This window comes from Leptonychotes weddellii, chromosome 12 (genome assembly GCF_054177405.1).
Source record: "Leptonychotes weddellii isolate Sample4059 chromosome 12, ASM5417740v2, whole genome shotgun sequence".
Taxonomy (NCBI): domain Eukaryota; kingdom Metazoa; phylum Chordata; class Mammalia; order Carnivora; family Phocidae; genus Leptonychotes; species Leptonychotes weddellii.
In genome coordinates this window covers 19,160,873-19,175,394 of record NC_138380.1, presented here as the reverse complement: position 1 = coordinate 19,175,394, position 14,522 = coordinate 19,160,873, and the positions used below count along the sequence as shown (strand labels likewise).

Sequence of the window (14,522 nt, the reverse complement as noted above, 5' to 3'; positions counted from 1 at the left end):
TCTAATGCCCCCAATTTTTACCTTCCTATCTAATGCCTCATTCTTCCATCCCTTTCCTTTTTTGTGCCCTTGCCTCCCAATTCAGCCCCCATGCTGCCTGGGTACTTAGCTCAGGCCTCCCCCAGTACTCCCTCCCAGTCCTCCTTGCCCTGCAGCTCCCCCCACCCCCCTCCCTTCCCAGCTCCGTCTCCCTTCTCAGCAACTCTCCCTCCTTACCTCTCTTTGACCTCCTTTATTCTCCTTCACAGTCTGGCCCTTGACTTCTCGGCCTCTTCTTTCCCTTCTTTACCTGCAACGTCCTACCCCTACTGGGGTCTCCTTCGCACCCTTCTCTCGGGTCCCATCCCTTCTGACGCCAAACCCCAGCATTCCTCAACGGCTCGGCCTGGTCGGCTTTAGCCCGATTTTGTTCCCGAGCCCCTGGGCTGGGAAACAAGTGTGCGGTGCAGAGTGGGGGCAAGAATCCCCCTCGGCGGTGGCCCCTGCCTCGCCCCCCTGCGCCCCTCCCGAGTCCCGGTTGCGACGCTTCCTGGGCGGATGGTTGGGACTCGCTGCAGCAGCTGCGGTTCTGCTGTGTCATGCAAGAAGGAGGCGGCGGCGGCGGCGGCGGCCGGAGCTGGAGGGGGAGGAGGGGAGGAACCTGATCTCTCCGGTAGCGAAGGGCTGGAGGCAAACACCGAGCTCCCCCAGAGCCGCCCGGGAGCAGGGAGGGCACCGCTACCGCGAGGGGCCCTCCCCGCGGGGCAGATGGTAAGTGGGGCGGCGCAGGTGGTCGCCTTGGGAAGGGAGCGCGCAGGGGGGGTGGTTAGGTGGGGAGGCGGGGAGAACTAGGAGTCACCCGGCCAAACTGAAGGAGCCCAGTGTCTAGTCGAAAGAGACCCAGGCCATAATAGGGATGACCAGCCAAACGCAGCAATAATTACCATTCTAATAACGCCCCGCCGTTGACCCAGGCTACAAAGAAGAGTTGTGCATCCCGAACCCAGGACAGAGCTAGAGCAATGATTCGGGTTTGAGAACCATCGTCCCATCAGGCTTGGCGCTTTAGGGTACAGCTGAGTAGCAAAAGTCAGCAGACACCATATTCCTATAGCCCGGCTGCGCTTTATGGGTTGTCTTGTTTAAAACTAAGGAGGGGGATGGAAACCTGCCCAACCTCACTTTAGCCACCAAAATAATGCTCTTGGCCAGTGGCCTCCGACGAACAGCCTCTGGTGCAATTAAACAATCAATAGGAAAAATAGCTTCATTCCCCCTCGCCACCCTCCTTCCTTAAGCTCTTTCAACCAGGATAATTTATTCTGCATAAAGGGGAAAGAAACCTGTGTGTTATAGTCCCTCCCATCTTACCCACCCCCCAGTCTCTGCCCCACACAAACTACCCACCCCACTATTCACCCCACTTTCAGACTGTGATGGATGTTGCAGGAGGGGACTGCCTTAAACTCTCAACGATTTCCTCTCCATTGCCCTTTACCCACAGGGGATTCAGAAACAGAGAACTGAGAGCAGTGAATGTGGGACAGGTTGGACACATATGAACATGACTTCTTTTACCTGAGAACAATTCTCAGGACAACTTTTTTTTTTTTTTTTTTAGTTCATTCCCATTTTGCTCCTGGAAATTTCAAAGCACTTTCTGAAATATCATTTCTTTCTTTCTTTCTTTCTTTCTTTCTTTCTTTCTTTCTTTCTTTTTTAAATGTCAGTCATACATTTAGAAGTAAGGGGTTGGCGGGATTAACTGAAAGGCTAATGACGGTCTCAAAAACACATGCTGTTGCTAGGGAACTCAAGCTCATCCTGCTCCCTAACCACTAGCATGTTCAGTGGAAATCAAACTTCTCAGGGTGTTATTAAAATGAGTGGCATTTGGTTAAAGGCGTTCTTCCTTGCTTTGTAGCATCCTGGATTGTTATCGATTGCCTCACACCCACATATCTTGTTTTCCTAATTTGATTTCTGTATTTGCGTCACTGCCAGGGACACGCAGACTAGACCAGTCAGGTTCACTTCCTGTTTCTCAGAACTGTTTTATATTTGGTCTCTGTGCACTAGCTGGTAAAACATTATCAAACTGATCCTCTTGGAAAGAAATCTCTGCTTTCCGTGAAAACAAATTATCCCAATTAAAGTCTGATTCCCATGGAAAACGTCATCATTTGAGGAATAAATTAGACTGCCAGTTGCCATTTGAGAAAGCCATTCTTAAAATGTAAAGCCTAGAAAAATCCATCATCTTTATTTCTTTTACCCAGAATCCTCATTCCTCACCGTTAGAACTAAAACAAACTCAAGTAGAGAGTAGATTTAAGTATGATATTTCTAAAATGAAGCCCAAAAAATACACATTGAAGCTGGGGAAATCATTTAGACTAAATAAGGCACGGAATTGAATGGAATCCAGGCCCCGGGAGCAGAAATAAGCTTGGGTTAGCATTGGGGTACTCAGAGAGCAGAGCGTGATTACAGGGCTACTCACAAATAGGAACCCATTACTTTACGTACTAATTGTCTCTTTTACCAATTCTGCCTGGACAAGACAGCCTTGCTTTCTTTTTTAAGGTCCTTTCTTTTTATGACAAGAATACCACAAAGGCAATATCATAAAAATAAGCACTACGTAAAATGTTAGGTGGGTTCTGATGTAGATAATTTGTTTAGACAGAAAATAAAAGGGTGCAAGGAGGAAAGATCAGTGGACTGAAAGACAGGAAATTTGTTCCTACTTGTCCTCTAGACTGGATGACCTTGGGCAAGCCATTATAGGTCTCCTCGCCAGTTTCCTCAGAGAAGCTTAATGAAAGTGCTGGACTAAAGATCTCCAAGGCTCCTTCCATTTATAAAGTTCTGTGATCACATTGAAGTCACTACATAAAAATTTCAATTTTAGCTGGATTTTGCAATGTTAAATTTTAACACTGAAACTTGAATGCCTATCCATAGAGACCTTGGGGGAAATGATAATGGGAAGTGATTTGCTGTTGATACATCATTTTTTAGTGCCAGTTGCCAGACAATCAATAAAATCAACCTTATTCCCAATGTACTTACTCTCTGCTTCCCTGATGGTGTTGTAGAAGCAACAGGATAAGAGTTAGAAAGACTATAAAAAGTGTATGGAACGATCTTTCAGTCACTTTAGATTTAGTTAACCCAAGTACTTTGATGAACAAAACCATGGAGTGATGAGGAAGAGCTCTACAAGAAATAAATAATCAATTGCTCATGAAGCTAATAATCTTTTTCTTTTAAAGATTTTATTTATTTATTTGACAGAGAGAGACACAAGCAGGAGGACTGGGAGAGGGAGAAGCAGGCTTCCCGCTGAGCAGGGAGCCCGATGCGGGGCTCGATCCCACCCTGGGATCATGACCTGAGCCAGAGGCAGACGCTTAATGACTGAGCCACCCAGGCGCCCCATAATCTATTTGTCTATATTTTAGTTAGTGGTAGGCAAAAATACATGTAGCACAGATTTCCAAATGTTACAGGTTGAAGATGTTAAGAAGTATCATGAGGAAATGTGAGATTTGTGCCACAGAGAAAGGAGCTGACTGTGAAACCCAACTCTGCCCCTTTATTCATTTGTTACTGAGTGCCCACTATGTGCCAGGCACTGTGCTGGGCACTGGGAATACAAAAATGAATAGGACAGCCTGCTTGAAAGGACCTTATAGGATAACGAGGGGACAGATGAGTACACGGTTGATCACACAACGGTGAGATTCTATCAACAGGGAGCTTATTAGAGGGGTACCTAACCCTGACTGAGTTTAGTTAGGGTCCCTCACCAGAGAAGATGAGTTTGGAAATGAGTCTGGAAGGATATGTAGAAGTAATCCAGACAACTGGGCAAGTTAAAGAGAAATGTATTCCAGACAAAGAAGTAGTATGTGTAATGTCCTGGTAAAAGTTGTGGCCAGATAGTTGAAGGTGATTAACAGTGCCCAGCAAGTGGTAGATTCTCAGTTAATGCATTGTATGATTATGTGGCAAAAGTTCTAAAGGACATACCAAGAGAGATCAACAAGGTCTTATATTGGGAAAGGTCTTGCATGCCTTCCTAAGAGGTTTCAACTTATCCTAAGGCCATCGATGAATTTTAAGGAGCATAGTGAGGTGATCAAAAGTCCATTTTAGAAAGAAGTTCACTCCAGTTTGGAGAATTTATTAGGGTGATTAACACTATGAGCAGGGAGACTAGTTAGGAGGTTGTTTTAGTATTATAGGAAAAAACTGATGGATATTTAAATATAGACAGCAAGAATGGAAATGGAGAAAAGGAAAGGATTCAGGAAATATTAAAGACAGACTCAACTGAATTTTATTATTGATTGTATCTGCAAGATTAAGGAATAGGAGACTTATGACTTAGGTCAATAGGAGGATCATGGTACCATTTGCTAAGATGAGGACTTCAAGAAGAACAGTAGGTTGAGGAGGGAAGGTAAGTAGTTTGATTTTAAGTGTTGAGTTTGAAATGTCCATGAGGATATCAAAGTGAAGCTGTCTATATGTAATCGAACGGGACAGTCTAGAACTCGAGAGAGATCTACGCTGAGGACATCAGAATAAGTGATAGCTCATGGAAGTAGATGGAATCCCCAAGAGAAAAGGTATAGAGTAAAAGGAGAAGAGGACCTACTCTGGAACCTATTCAAATGCCAGCATTTAAAAGGTGAGGCAAAAAAAAAAAAAAAAAGTGAGGACAAAACGCTATAGGGGAAGACTATCCGTAGAGATTAGGAGGACCAGAAACAAGTCATTTCAGAGAAGTCAAGGGAGGAAATGTCAACAGTATTAAATGCTAGAGAAAGATCAAGAAAATGAGGACTTGGATTTCAGGACAAGGAGGTCATTGTGTTTGGCAAGAAGGAGTTTACTGGGATAAGGGGGATAGGAGCAGATTACATTGGATTAAGGAGTGGAAGGGAGTAGAGGAAGTAGAAGTAGTTGTTTTAGATAAGAAGGATGACAGGGCAAGTAGGGAAGGAAAATAACGGTATTGGGAAAAGAGTAAAATCATGGTCTGTGAGGTGAAGGCTGCATAAGGAAATAATACAGTAATATGCAATTCTTCATTCCTGCAGCCTTCCCCTTCAAATAAATGTCATCACTGCACACCAGTTCCTCAAGCCAAAAAGCATGTAGATACTCATGGTTCTTCGCTTTTCCTCAGTTCTCATGTCCAATTCATGAAGAATTTGGGTCAACTTTACCTCCAGAATATTTCCAAAATCTATCTCTTTCCATCTCCACTGCCACCACCTAATACAAATATCATCTTCTGGTCTCCTGTAATAACGTTCTAATTGGTTTTCCTGCTTCTACTCTTTTCCCTATTCTTCACAGCTAAAGTGACATAAATCACATCATATTGCTTCTCTTCTTAGAATCCTTCCATGTCTTCTGATTGTAGTTGGAATAGAGTCCAGACTCCTTTGCTGGCCTGTGAAGCCTTACAGGCCATCCCAGACCACCTCTTCAATCTCATCTCCCACTGCTCTCCTCTGACTTCAATCACAATGGCTTTTTTTTCTACTCCTCAAGCACAACGGGTTTGCTCTTATTTTAAAGTTCTCAGCTCACATATTTCCTTTTCGTGGAACACTCTTTTGGTCATTCCCATCTGTTTAAATGTCACCTCCTCAATGAGGCCCTTCCTGACTACCCTGATAGTAGGTAAATAAAGCAAAAGAAAGCAAAACTTTATTACTACTTGGGGTTTATTTTGCTTATGGCTGACAACCCCTTTGAAATGTAAAGCCCATGAGGATTCCTGGCATATCATAGACACTTAAAAATATTCATTGGATGTTTATAGAAGGAAAAAGAGAAGATCAATAATTATTAGAAATTAAAGACATCAAGGATCAGAGCCTCATGTCACTGAGGAATGATCCACCAGTGATGATGGATTACTATGCTTTTAAGATTCCAGAAGTGGATGACTTACTAACTGTGTGACCCTGGACATTCACATTCTCTGAGCTTCACTTTGTGGTTTATAACACATGCCTCAAAGGGCTGTTAGTAAAATTAAATGAAATAATACAGGTATACATACAAGACAGTCTTGTCAAGCTATTTTTAGGAAGTCAGGACTTCTGCAAATCAATTCATAACTTCTCCATGTGAGCTCTTCATGTGGGCTCCCCTAATGGAGTTAACATTTGGTGCTTATTTATTATTAGAAAAAATATTGGCTGGGGGCATCTGGGTGGCTCAGTTGGTTAAGCGTCTGATTCTTGATTTCTGCTCAGGTCATGATCTCGGGGTTTTGAGATCAAACCCCGTGTCGGGCTCTGTGCTGGGCGTGGAGCCTGCTTAAGATTCTCTCTCTCCTCTCTCTGTTCACCCCCTTCCCTCAAAAAAAAAAAAATTGGCTGAAGTGTGGCTTTTAAAAAATTGGCTGAAGTGTGGCTTTTAAAAAATACTAGGATACCTGAAAGAATGTGGAAATTAGATTATTTAAGAAGAAATCAAAGCACTCCTATAAATCATTAAGAAAAATACCAAAAACCTTGGAAAATTGAGTAAAAGGATAACAAATAGAGTCCAGTATATAAAGGAATCTTTAAAATCTATAAAAATGCTCTCCCTTTCCCTTAACAAGAGGTATGCAAATTATAACTGCAATGAGGTGTATTTTTTGCCAGGTTGACACAAATAAAAAAGTTTAATAGTATACTTGGCCAGTCTGGGAAGCAGGCACTTTTTTACCTTGTCAGTAGGAGTAAAAGTTGGTACAACCTCTGTGGAGAGCTACCAGGCAGTATTTCTTTAATTTTTGAATGTACAAAGCCTTTGACCTAACAATTCCACTTTTCTGTATTTGTCCGGTAGATTTACTCACACGTATCTTGGAGGATAACTCTTGTAGGATCTTCACTGAAGAATTAATTATAGTAGTTAAAGACTGAAAACAGCTAAAATGTTCATCGATCAAGAAGTGGTTAAATAGGGGCGTCTGGGTGGCTCAGTTGTTAAGCATCTGCCTTCAGCTCAGGTCATGATCCCAGGGTCCTGGGATCAAGTCCCGCATCGGGCTCCCTACTCAGGGGGAAGCCTGCTTCTCCCTCTCCCACTCCCCCTGCTTGTGTTCCCTCTCTCGTTGTCTCTCTCTGTCAAATAAATAAATAAATAAAAATCTTTTTTTTTAAAAAGGTAGTTAAATAAATCTTGGTACATTATACGAGTGAGTGGTAGGCCACTGTTAAAAATTGTGAGGTAGTTCTAGGTAGACTGGTGCGAAAAGATCTTCATGATACATTATTAAATTAAAAAAATCAAATTGAAGAACAACATCTATTTTGTTGGCATTGTGAGGTTTTTAAGACTTTACCTTTTTTTTTTTTTTTTTTTTGCCTGAAAGACATTATCTGTGAGAAGATAAAATAGACCAAGGCCAAGAGCAGATATGGAGAGACCAGTTGGGAATATATTATTTCAGATTCATGTGAGAGATGATGGTTTCCCGGACTATAGTGGTAGCATGCACAGGAAGAAAAATGACCAGAGTGAAGAGTTATTTTAAAGAACTTGATGATTGAATGGAAATGGTGGGTTGTGGAGAGGGAGGTAGTGTCATGATTGACTCAAGAGTCTTTGCAAGATCTGATGCATGAGCAGAGGTGTCAGTTTCCAAGATGGAGAATCTTGGGAAGGTAAGAGAATTGTAGGGGAAGATCAAAATTCTGTGTGAGTAGAGATGTCTACTGCAGACTTCTGATATGGGTCTAAAGCTCAGAAGAGTTGCTGGGACTGGACCGGATTTATAAATTTGGGAGGAGATTGCATAAGGACAATAGATAAAATTAAAAAAAAAAAAAAGCAGACCTGGGACTATATTCTGATCATTTAGAGATCGGATAGAAAGAAAGAGCTGACAATAGAGACTAAGAATCAGAAACCAGAAAAATAAAACCAGGAGACTATGGGACCAAAGAAACCGAGAGAAGAATATGTTAGGGAAGATCAATTCATATTAAATGCTGTCAAAAGGTCCAGGAAGATCACTGTAACTTGCCTCTCTCATAAATCCTTGTCCTGTGCCTCACCCATAATAAATGATCAATAAGCTTTTGTTAAATTGGAAAGAGAGACAAAAAGAAACAGAGAGAGAGAGAGACAGAGGCAGAGATACAGAAAAATAGTAGAATGTATCTTTGGGTTTCAAAAAATAAATACATAAAACACATTCCCTTGAACTTTACTGCAAACCAAACTTGATCTCAGGAAAAATAAGGAAGTTCTTCTCCCTTGATTTTGCTCTTGACCCGTCACATTGATTGAGCTCTCACAGTGCCATGCCATTGTGACGTTAAGTGCCTCCCCAAAACATTTTGATAAGTGATATTCACCTGTATCTGGTCATTCTGAGTCATTTTTGTCTTTATTTAGGTCCTGGGTGATGACAAAAAGAGCAATTTGCTTTTCCTCGTCTATCTCACTCCATCATACCACCTTGCATCAGTTGATGGAGTCTGGAGAATCATTCCATTTCGGTGCCACTACAGTTCTGTAATACACTGTAACCTCTCACAAGGATGCCCAGCCCCAGTTTCCCATCAAAGAGAAAGATGACTTTCAGCAGGAAGAGCTGTATCACCTCTTAGAGAAACCACCAGCTTCTCAGTCTGTTACTGTTTCCGCAGAAAGGTGCTACTGCTCTCAGGAGAGAATGTAGAGAATATCGAAGGAGAAAAGGTTTTGACTTTGTCCTGAGAACATGGAAACCTTCTACCAAGCAAAGAGATGTCATGACCTTTCAGTCCAGTGTGCTTGAATTAGAAACTAAAGTAACAGATGTAGTTTAAACAACATTTAAAATGTTATGACATCCTGTATTATTTAGTTAGACCAGGGGTTGGCAAACTTTTTCTGTAAAGAGCCAGATGGGAAATATTTTAGGCTTTGTGGGCCATACCCTGTCCTAACTACTCAACCCTGCCATTGTAGTGTGAAAGCCACCGTAGATGATACGTAAATGAATGAGCATGGCTGGGTGTCAATTAAACTTTATTTATGGATCCTGAGGTTTGAATTTCATATAATTTTCACATGTTACAAAATATCATTTTTTAAAAAAAATCTTACTCAGCTACTTAAAAATGTGAAGACCATTCTTAGCTCACAGGCCATACAAAAACAAGGGGTGTGCTGGATTTGGCTTATGGACAGTAGTTTGGCAACCTCTGATTTAGACAAGTATGAAGATCATGTCATGAGAAAGATTTTCAGATTCAGACTTCCGAAGAAAATAATCTGTTTTATGTATACCCCTTTATTTTAACTACTCAAATGTATTTGAACATATAAACACATTTGCCTACATCTGACTTATTTGGGAATAATATACGTCTTCTTAGTTCAGTATTGATTTCAGACTTTGCCCCTTCTCCTCCTTGTAATGAACGAATGTGCATGAATGTAGTATTTTTATAAAGCAAACTGAAGAATTCTTACTACTTGACTATAAATACCCAAACCAAGGAGGACATAGTAGTTCTAATTACATTTTTAAACTGCATTAATTCACTCAGTAAGTACTTATTAATGATCTGCTTCTTACATAGTGCAGTACCGAGTGCTACAGAATTTGAGATAAAAGTAGAAGATAGAAGATAGATGGATAAGTAGGTAGATACTTAGGTAGATGAAAAATCTAAAGTGGCTGATAGGTGTCAATAAGGACTGGATGTATCACAGTATAAATGAAGTCAATATAGTCACTTTAGCAACACACAGGTCGTTAGACAAAACTAAGTTTAAATCCAAGCTCTTTTGTGTCCCAGATGTGTGACCTTGGGCTGATTGCATAAACCATATAAGCCTCAGTTTCCTCTTTTTAAAATGGGGACAATAAGGGGCGCCTGAGTGGCTCAGTCGTTAAGCGTCTGCCTTTGGCTCAGGTCACGATCCCAGGGTCCTGGGATCGAGCCCCGCATCGGGCTCCCTGCTCGGCGGGGAGCCTGCTTCTCCCTCTCCCACTCCCCCTGCTTGTGTTCCCTCTCTCGCTGTCTCTCTCCCTCTCTCTGTCAAATAAATAAATAAAATCTTAAAAAAAAAAATGGGGACAATAATACCTACCCCTCAAGGACATTGTGGGAATTAAATAAGATAGTGTAAGGTAAATCAGCTAGTGTGGTATCTGGTACATGGTAAATCATCAGCAAGTAAAATGGTAGCAATAGTTGTATTACGCCAATAGGAAGCTATATAACTTGTTCAAAAGAAGCACACAATCAAAGGCAAAGCAGAGGAGCCGTGTGAGTTAAGAACTTGTGAACACAAATAGAAACCCACAGACCTGAGGGCTAATGCCTGGTAGAGCAGATTTGGGTGAAAATAAAAGCAGAAGTGACATTGTCACTGGAGTGAACAGTAAAGCAGCGGGTCAGTTGTCTTTGCCTTCCCTAGTGACCAGCTGCTGGATTGTCCACGGAGCTCCCCCTATAGGTCTAGCTCCCTGACCTCCCCGATACTTAACCGCCGTTCCGACTGGGGACAAAGTATATCATCAGTATCAGCCCCAACATCTTGCTTCCTTCCAGTCTGGTCCACTGTGAGCCTCAGACACCTGTAGGTCCCTCCCATTCTGCCCTCCACTTCTATGTTTGTCCAATTCTGGGCTTCCACCTTGATCTCCACACCTTCAGTTTCTGGTCATTCTGCATCACATCCCAGTCTTCCTGTGGATTTGGGACCCCCTCCAGAGCCCTGGTCTTCTCTACCAGGACTCTGACATTTGTTTAGTGTATCTCTGACCAGTCCTCTTCCCGAGAGGGCTGTATTCTGCTGCCCATACCCCTGCTGGCAATCTTCTTAAACTATGGTACACATTGGCCTCACCCTTCATGCTGGACTGCCTAGTATTAATAGCTTCTTGAACTTTACCTTGGAAAGAGACACCAGCCTTGAAGAGCTGCCCTAATCCAAGCCAGCTTCTGTATTCACAGCCCATGCCCCGGGGAGTACTCCTCACCCCAGTCTTGGCTTATGCTCTCTCTCCACTGGCCGTGTGTTGTCCGGCCTTGTGATCTTGTTATGGCAACATTAATAATGCTTTCCCAATACAAATGACACAATTGTTGGCACGGGGGCATAATACAGGGGTAATGAAGAACTTCAGCGTCCACTGACAAGCTCATTCTGCTGAAAAGAGCATCAAATAAAGTTGGAACGACTTAAATCTAAACTAATTGCTTATTGAAGAGGTACTATTCTATGCATAATTCTCACCAGCTAAGAAGGATGTGTTGGTAAGTGACCATGGCATCCTTGAACTTGTAATAGCCAGAGAAGGCAATTCTGCACTTGCTAACCTGACACAAAGAAGACTTGAGCAAGTTAAGGGAAAAGATGGACGTGAGGCTCTGTCTGGCCAGGAACTAGGAAAGAACGCAAAAGAGGAGTACAATGACTTGAAATTTAAATTTGTATAAAACCAGGGCACCTCGGTGGCTCAGTCAGTTGAGTGTCTGACTCTTTATTTACAGCTCCAGTCATGGTCTCATGGGTTGTGAGATCGAGGCCTGTGTTGGGCTCTGCACTCAGCTCGGGGTCTGCTCAGGATTCTCTCTCTCCCTCTGCCCCTCCCCCTGCTCCCTCTCTCTCTCTCACTCTAAATAAATAAATAAATAAATAAATAGGGGCGCCTGGGTGGCTCAGTCGGTTAAGCGACTGCCTTCGGCTCAGGTCATGATCCTGGAGTCCCGGGATCGAGTCCCGCATCGGGCTCCCTGCTCGGCGGGGGGTCTGCTTCTCCCTCTGCCCTCTTCCCTCTCGTGCTCTCTGTCTCTCATTCTCTCTCTCTCAAATAAATAAATAAAATCTTTAAAAAAAAAAAAAAATAAATAAATAAATAAATAAATAAAATCTTTAAATTTTTATAAAACCGTGATTTCAATGAAGAAAAGGGAGGATCCCAAAAAGATCAATGTGGCTGCTTAAGAAGTGTTCTGATAAACTCATACGTGTAAAGGACACGTGCAGAAGGCAGAAGTAGGGCCTTGTTCAAAGGAAGGGCTCAGGCCTGTGAAAATAATGCAAGAGGGCTAATGTCCAGAGACAACTGGGGTCTGCAAAAAGTACTGAAGACAATTAATGGGTTTTTGTTTGTTTTTTGCTTATGTTTATAGTAAGAACAATAATGAAGACAGGGTAGCACCATTGAATGGGGCAGACCATCTAATACTAATAGCTAAAAAACACAATCATTCCACTCTAGTATTTCCTAGATTACAAGGTACAAACTTTTTCCCCTCACATTTTTAATATTTCCAGAATCAGGATGTATCTTCAATATATATGTTTAATGTGATAGTGTTTGGGGGAGGGTTCTAAAAAAGGTAATTAAATGGTGGTGCATCATACAATAAATCGGTCTTAGAACAGAATTTTTTTTTTAAATATTTGTTTAGCTTGGAGAGAGAGAGAGAGCACATGTGTGAGCAGGGGGCAGGGTACAGGGAGAGGGAGAGAATCTCAGGCAGACTCCCCACTGGGTGGGGAGCCCGATGTGGGGCTCAATCCCACAACCTTGAGATCATGACCTGAGCTGAAATCAAGAGTCAGATGCTTAATTGACTGAGCTATGCAAGTGTCCCTAGAATAGAATTTTTCTAATGGCATTTTATTCACTTAGCTCTGCTGGTATCAATCACACTCAGCAGACGAGGGGTCCACTTTGTGTCCTGGAAGGGACAATGCTGGCCAGTAGTCACCAAAGGTAGGAAAGATCAGAAAGCACTTTGGAGACCACATTCAGAAGTGTGTTGCCCCATGGAGGGGAGCAGAGGAGGGCTGGTAAGCACTAATGAAGAATAGAAGAGTCAAAAATATTAGAGATAGGACTGAGACCAGACAAGAAAACTGTGGTCAAAACCTCTAAGAAGGAAGAAAGAGGGACCTGCTGGCCCACAGAAGCTAAGTCCCTGGACAGGCACATCACAAAAGGGGAACAGGATGATGTCTTAGCTCGAGTTGCCATAATAAATACCATAGACTGGGTGACTTAAAAAACATTTATTTCTCACAGTTCTGGAAGTTAAGAAGTCCAAGAACAAGGCACCAGCAGATCCGGTGTCTGGTGAGAGGCCATTCATTCCCTAGTTTACTGATAACCACCTTCTTGTGTACCTACACATAGAGAGAGATCATCTCCTTTGTGTCTTTGCTTAGTAGGACCACTAATCCCATTCATGGGGCCTGACAGATGATGGCTTGCCCTGGGCAGAACATCTTGAACTATGACCTGCTCATAGTATGTGGGCACTCCTGCATCTTGCCGCTTCTGAATCACTGCTGTGATCAACTTAAAGCTCCCGTGCTCCAGCGTCCACCTTAGAAGATGTTTAGGTTAAGACATAGATCTGCGCTCACAAACTAAGAAAAGACATTGCAAAGATAGAAGTAAAACCCTGAGTTAAAAGAAAAGAAAAAAAGACAAGGAATGGCTCAAATAAATAACCAGATAACAACGCAGCCAAAATACAGTGATTTTACCAGAATAAATTCAGGGGACAGTTGGGGATGTGATCTATTTCCACTGGGTCTACGGAAACCATATTAAAGAAGAATTTCATAGAACCTATAGATCATTCTGCCGTGAAGGAAATTTTTCCAACCATGTATGATTAGACCTTTAGAAACCATGATGCATCCAGGTGGTCCCTATGCAGCTTGAATGTAAAGAGTTTAGCACCTGGGGAAGGGACAATGTCTTTTCATGATTTTTAACTCTTAGTTTCTACCATGTTAATAGTGATAAAACACATGAGTTTTTAAATGGCAGAGAATTTCTCATTTTCTATTAAAAACAATAATCTTGATACTCAAAAATATAGTCCTTACCTTACTTATCTTCTCAAATGCATCCCCCTTTCCCAGCTGCTACTTGCTTTGGGACACCCATGTAGTCCTGGGAAAGTTGACTCCACCTTTATCTCCAAGAGGTAGGGCATGTGTTCCCGACTAAGCCAATCAATGAATAACCAATGAATTTCATTTTCTTTGCCCCAGTGACTGCTTCAGGTAGGGGCATGTGACCTAAGTCAGTCCAGTGAAAGAGAATGTCAGGACTTTTGCTAGAAATGCCAGAACAAAGATAATTTGCTTCAGGAGGTAAATGCAGGAGCTTTTAACCCTGGGAGGTCTTGGCTGCCATCTTGGGACCACAAGGGGAGAGTCTATTTATTTATTTGTATTTTTATTTTTTTAAGATTTTATTTATTTGACAGAGAGAGAGACAGCAAGAGAGGGAACACAAGCAGGGGGAGTGGGAGAGGGAGAAGCAGGCTTCCCAAGGAGCAGGGAGCCCGATGCAGGGCTCGATTCCAGGACCCTGGGATCATGACCTGAGCTGAAGGCAGACGCTTAACGACTGAGCCACCCAGGCACCCCAGGGAAAGTCTATTTAGAATGGAGCTATCACCAGGGATTCAAGCAAATAAATGAAAAGGGAACCTTCAGGTAATCTCTACATTGTGCGAGCCACCCGGAAAACATGACCCCAA

General features: G+C 42.4%; 1 protein-coding gene and 1 long non-coding RNA gene across 4 annotated transcripts in view; one reads left to right on the top strand and one right to left on the bottom strand.

The window, feature by feature from the left end:
• Window positions 1–504, bottom strand: part of LOC115939381 (uncharacterized) — a 128,780-nt gene extending 128,276 nt beyond the window's left edge. Inside the window, exon 1 of one of the 2 annotated variants that reach the window (XR_014138996.1) lies at window positions 217–504. This is a non-coding gene — a long non-coding RNA (uncharacterized LOC115939381). The remainder of the gene's footprint in view (window positions 1–216) is intronic. The other variant, XR_014138995.1, reaches the window with a different exon arrangement.
• A 107-nt stretch (window positions 505–611) lies between these two features.
• Window positions 612–14,522, top strand: part of MKLN1 (muskelin 1) — a 329,771-nt gene continuing 315,860 nt past the window's right edge. Inside the window, exon 1 of one of the 2 annotated variants that reach the window (XM_081799638.1) lies at window positions 612–750. The gene's annotated coding sequence lies outside the window, so the exon portion shown is untranslated. The remainder of the gene's footprint in view (window positions 751–14,522) is intronic. The other variant, XM_081799639.1, reaches the window with a different exon arrangement.